This window comes from Pezoporus flaviventris, unplaced genomic scaffold, assembly GCF_033815535.1.
Source record: "Pezoporus flaviventris isolate CSIRO_AGI_PZ_B2104156 unplaced genomic scaffold, CSIRO_AGI_Pfla_v1 ptg000025l, whole genome shotgun sequence".
NCBI classification, from domain to species: Eukaryota; Metazoa; Chordata; class Aves; order Psittaciformes; family Psittacidae; genus Pezoporus; species Pezoporus flaviventris.
Window position 1 is genome coordinate 14,135,781 of NW_026892573.1, and position 13,904 is coordinate 14,149,684.

Consider the following 13,904-nt stretch of genomic DNA (forward strand, 5'->3'; position numbering starts at 1 on the left):
ATTCCCCCTTCCTACCTAGTTTAAAGCCCTGTCAATGAGCCCTGCTAACTCCTGCCCCAGAAACCTTCTCCCCCTCTGGGACTGATGTATCCCACCTGCCACCAGCAAACCAGGTGTCTCATATGGCAGCCTATGATTGAAATATGCACACATCTGGCTGCGTGGTGTGATTGGGCAATGGGGTCCTCGGACCCCTCAGAGGAGCAGCCTGCCTTTGCCAGGACTTGCTCTTTCAGGGGCCTTTTTCGCTTCCTGTGCTTTTCCACTTCAGTGAGCTGTGGATGAGCCCTACCACATTCAAAGGGTTTAGGTACCCAGCTGCACCCCTGCCAGGGCCTGCATGGCCTCCTACACCAGAGTTCATCATAATGATGATTTCTGAGAGTAATTTGCAGTGCTTTTACATACCCGTAGTTCCATAGGAAGCAATGTCACTATACGCTGGGGTCAAAGCATGTGGAAATGGAGATGCAGAGGTGGGGTGACCTGAGCCTGCCATGGTCTCACAGAAAGGGCTCCCAGAGACATTCCCCTCTTCCCACCTTCCCAGCACAAAGTGGTTTCCAAGCGGCAGCCCTGGTACAGACCAGCCTCATATTGGGCTGCAGGAGGAAGGATGCAGCAAAATCAACAGGCAGCGTCCACTTACTGTAATGGGCTTTGGTTTGGGTCAACGGGTTTCTTCCTCCTATTAATCATCCTTGTGCAAAGGCAGTGCTGGGAGCCAAAGGGAAATAATCCCATCCCTGAAGGGAGTGAAGACAACCCATTAGCCATGCATGTGATGCTCTCTTGCTTGCATTTGCTCTATCTGTCTTTTAATTGTGATCGGGGTTACAAGTGGACGAAGGGCTGGGCTCAGCTTATATATCTATTTTTCATTTAAAAGGATTACAGGGGAAGAGGTGTCCTGTGCACAGGTTTCCCTGATTAACCCCTGACATTTCTGAGCATCAGAGGCCTCCCTGTGCTATTCAGCTTCCTGACAACCTTTTCTTCTGCCTTAACTGGTGCTGAAATTGGATTTTAAAATTACCTGCTAGTCCATGCAGCTCCTTATGGAGAAGTCTATAGCAGGGGTTTGCCCTGTGATGGGAGCTGGGTGAAGGCTCCCAGCCATGTGCCATGAGCAGCCCTTTTTCTCCTGGTCCCCTCAGAATCCCTATGGGAGCTGGCCATGCTCACCTAGCCCAGCCTCACTGCTATTTGTGCTCAGTGATGGGGAATGGATTCTCAGACCCCAGAGGAGGGTACTACCAGTGCTGGACCTGGGTACAAGCCACAGGCACTGGTGGGACTGGTGACTTGTTGAGATCCATGCTGGACATGGCTTGGCTCCTCAAGGCTTATGAGCCTGTAAGTGAATGATGAAACTATTGGTGTTAGGGCTTGGAGGCAGTCCAGGAAACACAGGCTGCTCACAGCTATGCCATGGCACACGAAGGAGCTGCACTCATCAGAGAAACTGTTCATTGCCATTTCCCCAGCTCTGCTCGCTGTTGGCCTGGTGTCACTGATGAAGGAAAGTCTGCAGAGAATAACTAATGAGATGGGACCAAAAGAGCAGAAAATTTGCACTGAGGCTCAGCATGCAGGTAAACATCCTGTCAAATGGAAAACAACGGGAAGAGGCAATGACAGAACTGGGAAGTGAAAAATGAGGACAAGGTGAGAACCTGGTGAAGAACTAATGGCAGCGATGAGGGCTGTGAAACTGACACTGGAAGAAGCATGAGGGTAGAAACTCTGCAAGGACTGGAGTGTGCTCCCATCATTTTGCCATAGTCAGGAATGAACATGTCTAAGACAGCTCCACTGAATGGGTCAAGGTAGTGGAGTATGAGAAATAGCAGCAACCCAGGGATGGGGACTGCAGAAACGAGCCAGCTGGAAAGCAGGCTGCCAGGGCCAGAGCTGCAGAAAATAAACGATGTGATGAGGGAAACAGCTAATGCGAGAAGCTGCCATGCTACCGAAAAGTCAGGAGGCAATAGAAATAGAAGAATACTGAGCATGGGGCAGACAGAGTGAGGAGCAAAACTGAGCTAAATGGTTTGAAGATGAGGGAAGCTACTCCAAGATAACAGGGTAGAAAGAAACCTCTTTATTGAGCTGATGGACTGGGAAATAAAATAGGAATCCATTGTCATTTTCTTGGTTCAGGTAAATCATAGAAGGGTTTAAACCTTGATTTGACTTATTCAAAGACCACCTCCTGTCTGGGGGTAAGAGCTGCTGGGGGGAGGGCTAGGAGGGAGCTGGAAGAAGCCATCACACACTGGAGAGGGCGTTAGGATCCAGTGCTCTCCTCCAGCTTCTACTCACAGCCAAGCTACCACTCATGCTCTTTTATGTGTTTGGGGGTTACACAATTCATGGGCAGGCCTGGATATTTCATTGAAACCCATGCAATAACAGTCTTCAGACCATCTAGGCACCTGCATCCCATTGTAATCCTTGGAGTAGGGGTTGGCACTGGAAGAAAACCATCCTCCCTTAGATTTTTCTTACCAGGGAGGAAGCATAGGGCATCTTGGCTGGGAAGATTTTCCATGCAGCTCTTTGATGGCTTTCTGAAATTCCTCTTCGCTTTGATTTACATTGAAATTTATACGTGCCTTGCTCATGTTTTGGAGCTTTGAAGTGTACTTCAGGTAGCAGCAAAGGGGCGGTGGATATGAAATGAATAATTAAATGGAGAGGAACAGTTAGTAGAGACACAAACCAGAAAGCTATATGAAAAAATGATCCCATTGCTCTTCTCATAAAGACAAAACATGTTCTTTATGCAGATCAGGATATTTGGCTTTCGGGAATTCAGATGGGATTGACTTAACTGAAATAACAAATATGGCCAAGAAAGAAGGCAAGAGCTTTGATTTACATTGTTAAGGGAGTGCGCTGTCAGGATGGCTTGCGCTGCAGTGGCCCTTGTGCCCACCAAAACTGGAGGGGGACCATGCCTCTGGGCACAGGTACCAGGGAAAACCAGGGTGGGAATCAGTGCATCAAGTGAGAATGTGGCTGCCCAAAACTCAATAAACGAAAGCAGCAGTTTGCAAGCAGTGGTGCAGGCTGAGCACCTCATGCTACTAATTGCCTTCGGGGAGATAGCCCAAAACCTTGACCTTCCTCCCTTCCTACCACTAGTGAGGTGCAACCTGCAGTGTTAGCACCGGGGTTCACAGGATCTCCCCACCACAGGAGGATCGTGATCTACGGAAAACCGGTAACTTGGATAAAGCATTTCTGTCGTCTTCTTACTGCTGAAAACCTGTAGCCACAAATACATGTGCAGAGCTGGCCTGACTCACAGATCCATCCGGGGGCTTGCTCTTCTCCAGGATTTAGCTGTCAGCCTGTCAAAGGGAGCTGCTCAGAGGCTGAACTTTGTTTCTGCTCCCACAGCCATCAAGTTTTCAACCAATCCTAGCCTGGATGGCGGCTGGAATCTTTCACCACATCGGATGTGCCACCCTCTTTCCTGTTGGTGGGGGCCCTGGGATGGGAGGAGAGCTCAGGTGGGTTCCAGTCCTGCCGCAGCACTCAAGAAAACATGGGAGAAAGGAAAAAGTGACTTTTATTTCCATAGGGCTGTTTTCAAGCATTCAGGAAGTGCTGGAGGTGGACTTGTGGCTGCAAAAGCAATGAGATTGCTTTGCTTTGTTAGCACTAGCAATGCAAGAGAAGGCATCATTTTAAGGGAAACTTTAAAGGGAAAAGCTAAAGATTAAATAAAGTCCTGGAAGCAAGGAAGGAAGCATTGGACTGAAGTAATAAAATTACTTTGCCTCAACCCTTCCATGGTGAAATACTTGTCTTATTCTTTTGAGAGGCAACGTGTTGTTCCAAGATCTATTTAATGTAAAAAAAAGCCCTGTCAGTTGTTGAAATGACAACAAATGCTTTGACAGGCATCAAAGGATCTGCTCTTCTTTCTCAAGCTTAGTTTCATAGGAAATTCCAACACTCGCTGGTTTTGATCCAGCAGGGAATAAAAGCCCATTGCAAAACCAGGGAATTCCCCACAAAAATGGAAATTCCAGCTCCCACGCCGTGCTATTTACTCTCATTAGCTTTAGTTTCTTGCTTGCACACTCCCAGGTCTGCTTCCCAGGCCTCCCTAACGTAAATGCACAGAGGTGCAGAGCACTGCCCTTTGTGCCACATGTGCCGCTCTCCTTCCCTGCTGCAGCCAGGTCCCCCAGGAACAGCACCAGCTCAGAAGAGCAAGGAGGGACTGGGAGCTCACTCAGCATGGGAGAAGGTGCCCCATTTCTTTGTGGTTTTCCACCAAAAGCAGAACGGGGCTGGCAGCTTGGTTGAATGTGGTCATGAAGGCTGGGAGTGTGCACATACCATGGGCAGGGGACAGCTTGCTAGGAGGGAAAAGCTCTCTTCCAAACTTGCAGGCAAACAATTGGTCTGCGCAAGGGGAAAATCAAAGCTCTGCAGGAGCTGCAGCACAGACCAAGCCTGGCTCCTCCTGGGCTTGTCCCTGGCAGGACTGTAGCCACATGGATCCCCTGCCCAGGCAGGAGGGAATTCTTCTTCCCTACTCAGACACCTTTATCTACCAAATGAACAGAATTACCACAACTACAGCTTTTATCTCTGCTCTGTAGTTAGGTTATGTGCTGAGGGATGGACAGATGGATGTGGCAGCACTTGTGGGAAAACTGCTTTTCTCTTTCCCCAGCATGACTGTGGCAGCTCATTCCCTTGAAAACCTGGCCAGAAGGGGTTTGAATGTAAAATGATTTGGCACTGGATAAAACAATCATGGGAAACTTTCCCCCACCCCTAGTGTTTTCTTTCTCTTTCTGGTTTCCACACTTCAGCATCACACAGAGAATTGCTTTCCATGGAAAGCATACTCACCACCAGGAAAATCACCTTTCTGCTCTTATAAGCAGCAGAGGTGCTTGCCCAGGCCAGAAGGTTGCCATCCCAGATGTGCATTTGTATGGGCTCATCCTGGCTAGACCCAGGCATGCAGCTACAAGGAGACACGTGGCCACAGACCCCAAGCAAAGCAGGTCCTATGCGCACCTCAGTGTGCCTGTGCATTCATACTTGATTCTTTGGCAAATTCTGGGCCTTTTCAGCAGAGCATTTGTCATAAGAAAGGTTTAGCAAGAGCTCTGACTGGGGCAGTTCTTCAAAACAAGCTTGCATTGTGCACGTAACTTTTACACAGTCCTGGCAAACACTGCTGGGCACTGCTGCTGCATGCACAAGGCAAAGAGTATCACAGTCTTCAGGAGCATCCTCACTGGTCCCACATGCAGGTCACACCACTGAGTCCCAGTGATGAGTGGAACACACTGGCACATAGAGCCAGGGCAGGGTGTGCCTCCAGTCAGGGACAAGTAAGCTACTATGATAAAGAAGAAAAGAAATGGGTTAGGAGAGGGAAGGGGAAAAGTAATGAACTGAAAGAATAAATTCATTTGATGTGACAAAGAAATAGCTCTTTATTGTTAAGGAACTGAGTATGGTCTAGTTTGATTTCTAGTTGAATCTCTGGTGATTCACAGACTGATCATATCAAAGCATTGCCAGTTATATTAAAAGGATGTACTCTTGAAGATATGTGGTGGCCTGAAATTTTCATAATGAATAAAATTCAGACTGGGGCCTCTATCATTACATCACCCTGGCAGTGACATACTGTGGAATGAAGCAAGAAAGGCTCAAATCACACAAACCTGTTCTTAAAAGTTAGGATCTCACAAAGTTTGTCCCAGATGAGGGCTCCTCTGCAAGATAAGATACACTCAAAGCACTTGGACACTGGCAGCTAGGCGACTAGTCAGAATTCAGATGGGTATAAATAAGACTGGGCCTAATAAGTCCTATTTCTGATTCCTAATAGAAATGCCCAGGGACATTGAGGACTGTAGGACTGAGGATTCTTTTGTTTCATCAAATTGAATGTTCTTTTGCCCCCAGCACCTCACCACCTAGTGATGCTTATAACGTTACTGTGCTTTAGACCCAGGTGGATGTGGGGCTCCATATGTTGGGCCAGAGGCTGCTCTGAACCCACCACGACCCTTGGTGAATGCTCAGCTCAAGTGCACATGTAGCACACTGCTATCAGTTTGCTCTTGTGATGGCGCTGGTTTGCAGTTCGGAAAGCTTCTTCAGCCTTCCCATGCTTGCCCTTAAGGGGCTTGCACAGCCCCTCTGAGCTCCTCTCATCAGGCTGGAAATGTCTGCTCCATTAGTGTCCTCTCCAGGCAGTGACAGGAGGAGTCACTCCCCCAGACATCCAGCATCCATCTCTGCTGACTCCAAATGGCTTTGTTTGCCTTGGGCATGTCTGAGCAGAGCAGAAAAGGGCTCATCTGGGCTTCAGTTGAGGTTTTCCATGCCCCATGTCAAACGTGGGGCATGCAGACCTGCGCCATACTAGCAACAGCAGACACATGCAGCTGTCAGGACACCCCTTGCGCACTGCACTGTTGCAGTGCATCCCATTTCTTCTTCTGCTGTGGTCCTCAAGGTGAAATGATCAGGGGGTTGGCAGAAGATAACCTTTTGAAGGAGCGACATCAGCAAACTTTGCAAGTTGCTAGTGTTTCACACACATGAATGGATATTCTCCACTGGTTGTGGACAGCCTAGCTCCAGTCCTGTGAAGCTTGGAAGCAAATGGACCCTCAAAGCCCTCATCCTGAGACATGGGCGTTCTCAGGGGAGATCAGGGCACAAGCAGGACCAAAGGGCCTGTGGACTGATGAAACCTTAGTGCTAGACGAATACATCTAATTTGTAACGACTTATGCTGACGCTACAGCTTGCTGTATGCTTGATGTGGCTTGCTGCTATGATCAGGGTTTCATATTTAGGTTAAGTTTTTCATTGTAAGAGCAGTTGCTTCATCTGTTGTTTTTTTCATTTCATGCTTCCATTTGCAAGGCACAACTATTGTCAGCACCTGGGATACTTAAAGCAAGCAATTAGGATAATTATTTTTATTAAGGTAACATCAGAAAGCCCTCAGTGAGGGTGATTTGATAGTGCTATGATTTCATGTGTTATTTCAAGATAGGGCAGAGGCTGTTTCTGCTCTGCATTGTAGTCTGTCTCTTGGTTGTTATTTATTAAGGTAAACAGAAGTCAATCTCCTAAATAAGCCCAGAACAGAGACTGAGCAAGAGTTGAGGATTTAGCTGACTGAGCAAGAGGTGAGGATGTTGCAGCATAGTCTGAGCCAATGCCATGGTGAGTTGTCCCCAAGAATGCAGCTTCCTTCCAAATGAAAAGCCTAGGGAGAGCTGGTGGACTGTGCGGTGTCCCTCAGAGATTGCTGGGGAGCTGCCTTCTCTGGCTGTGGAAGTGTTGTGTCCAGCACCACCATAGTGGCATCCACTACGTGGATTCATATGGACTGAGCAGTGCCAAGTAGGATGCTGAGGTCCTGCAACCTCACGCCAATGCAGAGCTATCTTGGTTACCAACAGAGTGGGTTTTCCTCTGTGGAGAGGGCTGTGGCACTGCACTCCTGTGCTACATAGGCAGTAAAATTGAAACAACCTGCAATAAAAGCAACCTGGCTTGTTACTTATGAATAAACTTGCCCTATAACCAGTGGTATTAGGGGCTAAGCCTTCACATAACAGACAGCTGAGCCCTTCAGTGTCCTGCTCAAATACTTCCTACGACATTGATATCCAAGAGAGTGGTTTAGACTTCTGACTTCCCCGTGTTGGCTCCATAAAACCTGGCTGAGGAGCAGGGCCTGTGTTCAATCTATAATCTATAGGTACCTTCCTAGTGTGTTTTGATGGCTTCTCTTTTTTGACCACACAAGCAGGCAGGGTCTGGGAATGCTGGATAATTTCAGTTTGAATTGCTCACTACTTTCTCAAACACAGACGCCACAGGAGGCACCAGTCGGTGTCACAGAAAATGCCCTGCATATCACCTTGGTTTCTTTTTGAGACATCTTTCTAACCCAAGACACCACTGATCTGGAGAGGGGTTCTTAAATAATGATTTTCCCCAAATAGAACTCCTAATAAAATTCCATGATGAAAACCTTAATTATTGCCTAAACAACTTCAGCTTAATAGCCAGCTCCAGCTGAACAGGCCATTGGGACATTAGGGAATTATAGCTAATGCAAAGAGAACTCTGATGCATTTCTTCACAGTGCTGCGTTAAGGGCAATTCTTGAATAGTTCCAGTGTTATTTTAAAGAGCTGTATGCAATAAGTCAACTTGGTTACATGCTCTGTGTGAAAAATTGCCAAATATCCCACAGGGAAAACATGAAAAGGCAGCGGAGAAGACATCCTGAAGAAATGAGAGTTTATTGACATTTTTGTCCCACCTTCAAAGGCCATTGATCAAATACTGTTGTGCAGGCTGTGATGTCACAATGTCATTGTGATTCCAGAGGGTGGGGAGTAGAGTGAATCTCACGTTGGTGCAGCATTCATCGCGTGATTTTTCTTTTTCAAACCAAAAAAAAAAAAACAAGCCAAGAGAGGGAACAGTGATGGAGAGCAAGGAAACAATGAGCCCTTGATTCAGTCCCTTCTGGTATCAATGACAGCTGGTCTGGTCTCTCACAAGGACGGGACTCATACAGAAGAGGAATAAGATGGGAAAGCAACATTCATCATCAGGGAGATGACATCTGAGCAGATCAAAAAAATCTGGATCCTATATTTGGCTTGTTTTGGTTTTTTTTTTGTAAGAAGAGAAATAATGAGTAGTGACACAGGTATATATTTAGTCTACAGCATATTTTTCTTGATCTTTTCTCTTTTGTGGTTGCCAAATACCACTGTTCCAGCAGATCAAAACTGAATGAGGCCTTTTACTCGGTGCTGTATCATGTTTCTGTTTTACAAGTGGTATGTCTTGAATAGAAATCCCAGCATATGATAAATCTATTAGCTCAGGGAGGACCACCTACTGTCACACCTGAAGTCCAGCGGTGAAGCTCCCAGCCACGAGTCAGTGCACAGGAGCACAGCTGTCCTTCATGGGCCCTCACTCATGCAGAGCTGCACCAGCTTTCTCTGTCTACGTAACCATGAAGGTTTAAGGTCTGCTCTACTATTGTTTCTGCACTCTCTGAAACTTTCAAAGGCCCAAATCACACACTCTATTACCAGGGACCACCTTTTATTATTCTTTTAGCCATATGTCTCATACTTTTTAGCCATATGTCTCATATAAGGGTCAGAAGTTTTCTTTTTCCTCCAAATGGATTAGACTCCATATAGACTAACAACATATTTTTGCCTATTTATATCTATTTTTACCTATGGTGTAGTAGGTATCTCAAAGTATAGGTATAGTACCTATCTCAAAGAACTTACACAATACGCTTGAACACAGAGATCCATATCCTCCAGTGCCTGGAGCTATTAATTCTCAAGGACTCCTATGAATGACACCAGGTGAGGTTCAGACACTTGCAATTTACAGAAGCAATACATTTTAAATGCAGTCTCCTAAGTGAGTTTGTGATGTGAGCATCAACAGAAGAGGAAGAACTGGGGAGAGCTGCATGCTGAGGGAGCAACAAGGGAGGCCAAGGATGAACAACACTGCATGTGGAAGGGTAAAACTGAGGAGGAGCAGGGCAATAAACAATGAAGTAGCTTGTGCTAAATGATAGCACTCAGCTGTAGGTGAACTGCTTCCATTAAGTGGTGTCACTGGTGAACCCAAAATGTGCAGGGGCCTTTAGGAGTTTTCCTGGGATCCTGTTTCCAGATGTTGCTTCTCAAGGTTTGGGTCCAGCTGGAGATGGGACAACATGAATTCAAATGCTGCCAGTCTTTGATGTTTCTTCCAGGAAGGCTGTGAAGAGCTGTTTTTCTTAACACATCAAATGAAACGCCCTTGAAATGTCGGTAAGTGTGACAGTGTGATGAGAAGACATTTACAGCAGAGATGCCTGGCATGTGTATGAAGGGACAATGACAAGCAAGTAAAGGGAAAAAAATCAAGCAAAGCTGTAAATCAGTGAAAATATACCATTTCTTCATTAACACAAAATTATGCCAGTAACAATCCAGTTGTTCGCTGTTACACCAGAATATGTGTTATATATTAGTGTCTCCTGCAAGGCTGTTTCTCTTAGCAGTGGGAGCCTTTCTTTTCTGCTAGACTTTGCATCTGTTTTCCAGATTGTCTTAATACTTTTCAACTGAGTCAAGATACTGGAATGTTTCTTTTGGAATTGTCCAAAATGAGCTTTCTCTTCTTTTCCTGGAGATCCACTTCTATTTCAGTACAGGGTTCATGAAGTGCTCAGTCTTAAACTCTTCTAGAGCTGACAAGCTCCAGTGGCAGCTTTGCACACAAAAGGCTTTGTCCAAACAGACCCTTGGCACTGCTGCAGATGAAATGCATGAAATATCTATGTGAAACTGCCCATTTAGACCAGTATTTTCCAGTAAACTTAAAGGGAGGAGAGTACCAAAACTCCCTGGATAACTCTGACTGATTTGGAGCTATTTCTGTGGTGCCAGTGGCTGACAAGAAAGGAAGTGAAGGATGGGCTGATGCATTTGAGCCACTTATCTCTGTCATGTCTTGACTGATACAACTGAAAGGCAGAAGCTGTATCTGAACATGGGGTCTCGTACTGAAGTTACTAACAAACACATGCTTTGATGGGAGGAGAGCAGGCAGGCCAAGCTGCACTTGGTATGCAAATACTGCCAAGCATTGCATTCTGTTTACCTAAGTGTTAAGAAGAAAAAAAAAAAGAAAAGAAAAAGAGGCTCTTCTCTGGGTTTCAAATATTAATTAGAGGCTAAATGATTGTTTTGGAGCTCTGAAAAGCCCGCTTACATGAATCACTGATGAAGTGAAGACATGAACCATATTGAATGTATCAGTTCCTGGAATGAGACTTCAGGCTTTTTACTATGGAAAAATATTCCCTGAGAGCAACTGCTTTATCAGTGGGATTAATACCACTCAGAGTAACTCCCTACTGATCACCCATGAGAGGTCCAGGAGAGTACTAAGCTCTTGGAAGTGGTTGTCCTTCCTTCCCTTAAAACAGGGAGAATGTAGCTGGGTGACATAGCTGTACTTCATGGGACTGGATTTATCTGTATGCTGGGGAATGAGCCGATTGCTCTACTTTTGCACAAGCTGATTTATTTTGCGTTCTTATTACGAATGCAACTCCTTAAGGGGAAAGACTTCCTGACTGCAGTTATATTTGTTCTTATTACAGAGCCATCTCCCATCTCGTTGTGCTTAATTTACTTTCCTAATGTTGTCAAGTTGCTCTCAAAATTAGAATCCAAGTTTTGATATACCAAAAATATCAAGCAGGTCTCTCCAAAGTACAAGTAGTCTGAAGCCTGTGTAGAATCACCACCCTGGAGACTAGTGCACTGCTGGAGAAAATCTTTTAGAAAAAGATAAGGAATAATAGAGCTATTTTTGGGTGTTCTTTTAAAATCAGTAGCTGTTTAAGAACAGTAGCTTCTAGCACAGGCTGCACTGTAACTGGAAAATGGATCCATCCTTGGAGCTCAATCATACATCTATTACGCAGGCTGACAACTCACATTCTATTATCTTTAGTGCTGCATTTCTAAGTGATAATTATTTTAATGAGCAATTATTCTAGTTTCAAGCAGTTAAAGGAATTTCTGATATGGGAAAGCAGGTGTAACTGAAAAACCTTTGCTTTATATAAATTTGCCCTGTAATTGATCTTGTAAGTCTCTATGATACAATCCCTAGAAAATTATCTGAGTAAGATCTATCATTTTCTCCCTTTTGAGATACTTAGATCCATTAGACAAGGTTCTCCATTCACTCTTTAATTATTTCTTTTCAGGCAATAAAACCTTTGGTGGCTGTTTAAGAAATAAACCTGGAGTTCAAAAACTCCCATTAGGAACTGCAGTGAATATAATTTCATCATACATAGCATAGAAAACATATTATTCTATTTGCTGAACTCTTTGTGGTCTACTGGGAAAGTCCTGGAACAGACAGAGGAAAATGCCTCCTCCTATGGGTTGTAAATTGGATCACATCTAAGTTTTAATTTTGAGCTCTGAGACTCCAGTGCCAAAGGAGTCACCAGTCAGATGAAGAAACACAACAGGCTCCAGTTTTCTCTTCTGTTTGTTGGTCTTGCCCTGGCCCTCTTTTGGATACAGGACAGACAGATGCTTGTATAAACCTCCTTCATTCTGCAGGGAACCACAGAAAGCAACTGCATGGGCACAGGAGCTCCTAATTTGGTAGCCACTGGACGAGAAAGAAAGGCATAACCTTGGAAGCTGTTCACACCATGCTTGTCAGGAGAGAGACTCTTGTAATGGGAAATGTTCCTCCTAAGCAAACTGCAGCAAGTGGATACCCAAAGAAGGAGAACATCTGCTTTTCAAGAACCACCACTGCATGGGAAGGCTCTGGGGCTACTGATGCTTTTGCTATTCATGGTGAAGACTAGGGCAGAGGTGGATGTATCTGTGTTGGGTGTTTTCCCACTTACTGTCATTACAAGGTAGGGGATTACCCAAAGATTTTCCCTATTCTGAATGGTCACGGAGGCAGGTGTGCTAGTCAGTGATAAACACACTGAGAAAGGGGAGCTGCTGCAAACCACTGTGTTGCGTCCTTATGGTCATGGAGTAGAGGGGCAGATGCATCAGGATCTGGTCTTGCCCCATTTCTTACAAGCCAGAGATGCTGGCCAGGAGAAGGCAAAGCCAGGTGTGGCAAGGAGAGGGATATATGATTTTCAGGTAGAAAATGAGACATATGGGATTTTGACATTTTCTTGACTTGTCCCTGAATCTACATACCAGTCCCAAAGACTAAATTGTCCTCTCTGGTATTCAATATGTCTGTGTATCCGTAACAGGTATATTTTTTTCTAATTCTGGTTACTTTCTTTTCCTTGATGGATATATATATATGTATTTACCACAAATTTGCGACACACTGGAATAAATGTGTAAGAGAGGACAGCCTTCCCTGTCACAGCAGGACACAATAGTTCAGTAATACTTTGTATGTGTACTAGCTCCTGCTAGACAGACCCTCACAATCTTCGTTACTGTTTCAATGTGCTCTGCAAACATGGAGGTCTCCAAGTGATGTGGCTAAAGCTGCAGCCTTTGTGAAAAGTCAGCTCTCCTCTGGCATGCTGTGTCTTGCAAAGATTGACATAATGTAATTAAAAACAGTACTAGGAAAAACCCCACCAAGTGTGGGAGGATAAGGGAAGAGCAACTGAATGTCATCTATGTGGACAGTGGAAATATGCTTTGCCTTTGACACTGTCCCACACAACATCCTTTTCTCTAAACTGGAGAGACATGGTTTTGATAGATGGACCACTTGGTGGGTAAAGAATTGGCTGGAGGCTTGCATTCAAAGAGTTGTGGGCAACGGCTCCATGTCCAAGTACAGACCAGTGACAAGGGGCATTCCTCAGGGGTGAGTATTGGAACTGGTGCTGTTTAACAACTTTGCTAGTGACATAGACAGTGGGATTGATGCACCTTCAGCAAGTTTTCTGACAACAAAGGCTGTATAGTGTGGTCGACATGCTGGAGGGAAAGGATGCCATCCAGAGGGACTTTGACAGGCTCGAGCAGTGGGCTGGTATAAACCTCATCAAGTTCAACAGGCCAAGTGCAAGGTCCTGCACATGGATTGGGGCAATCCTGACACAAAAATCTGGATACAGCTCAGAGAAAATATCCGGCCCTAACACAGTGTGTGGTTACAGATCAATCACTCTACAGTGCTTGGACATCCCCCATGCAGCCCTGGAAATGTTTCAGCCTCTGTGGTTTTTGGATGAGCAAGAATTATGTCTTCGTCAGCTCTCCAGAAGGATGGGGGATCTTTTGACTGCATTCCTAGCTGAGACTCTTTCTGTA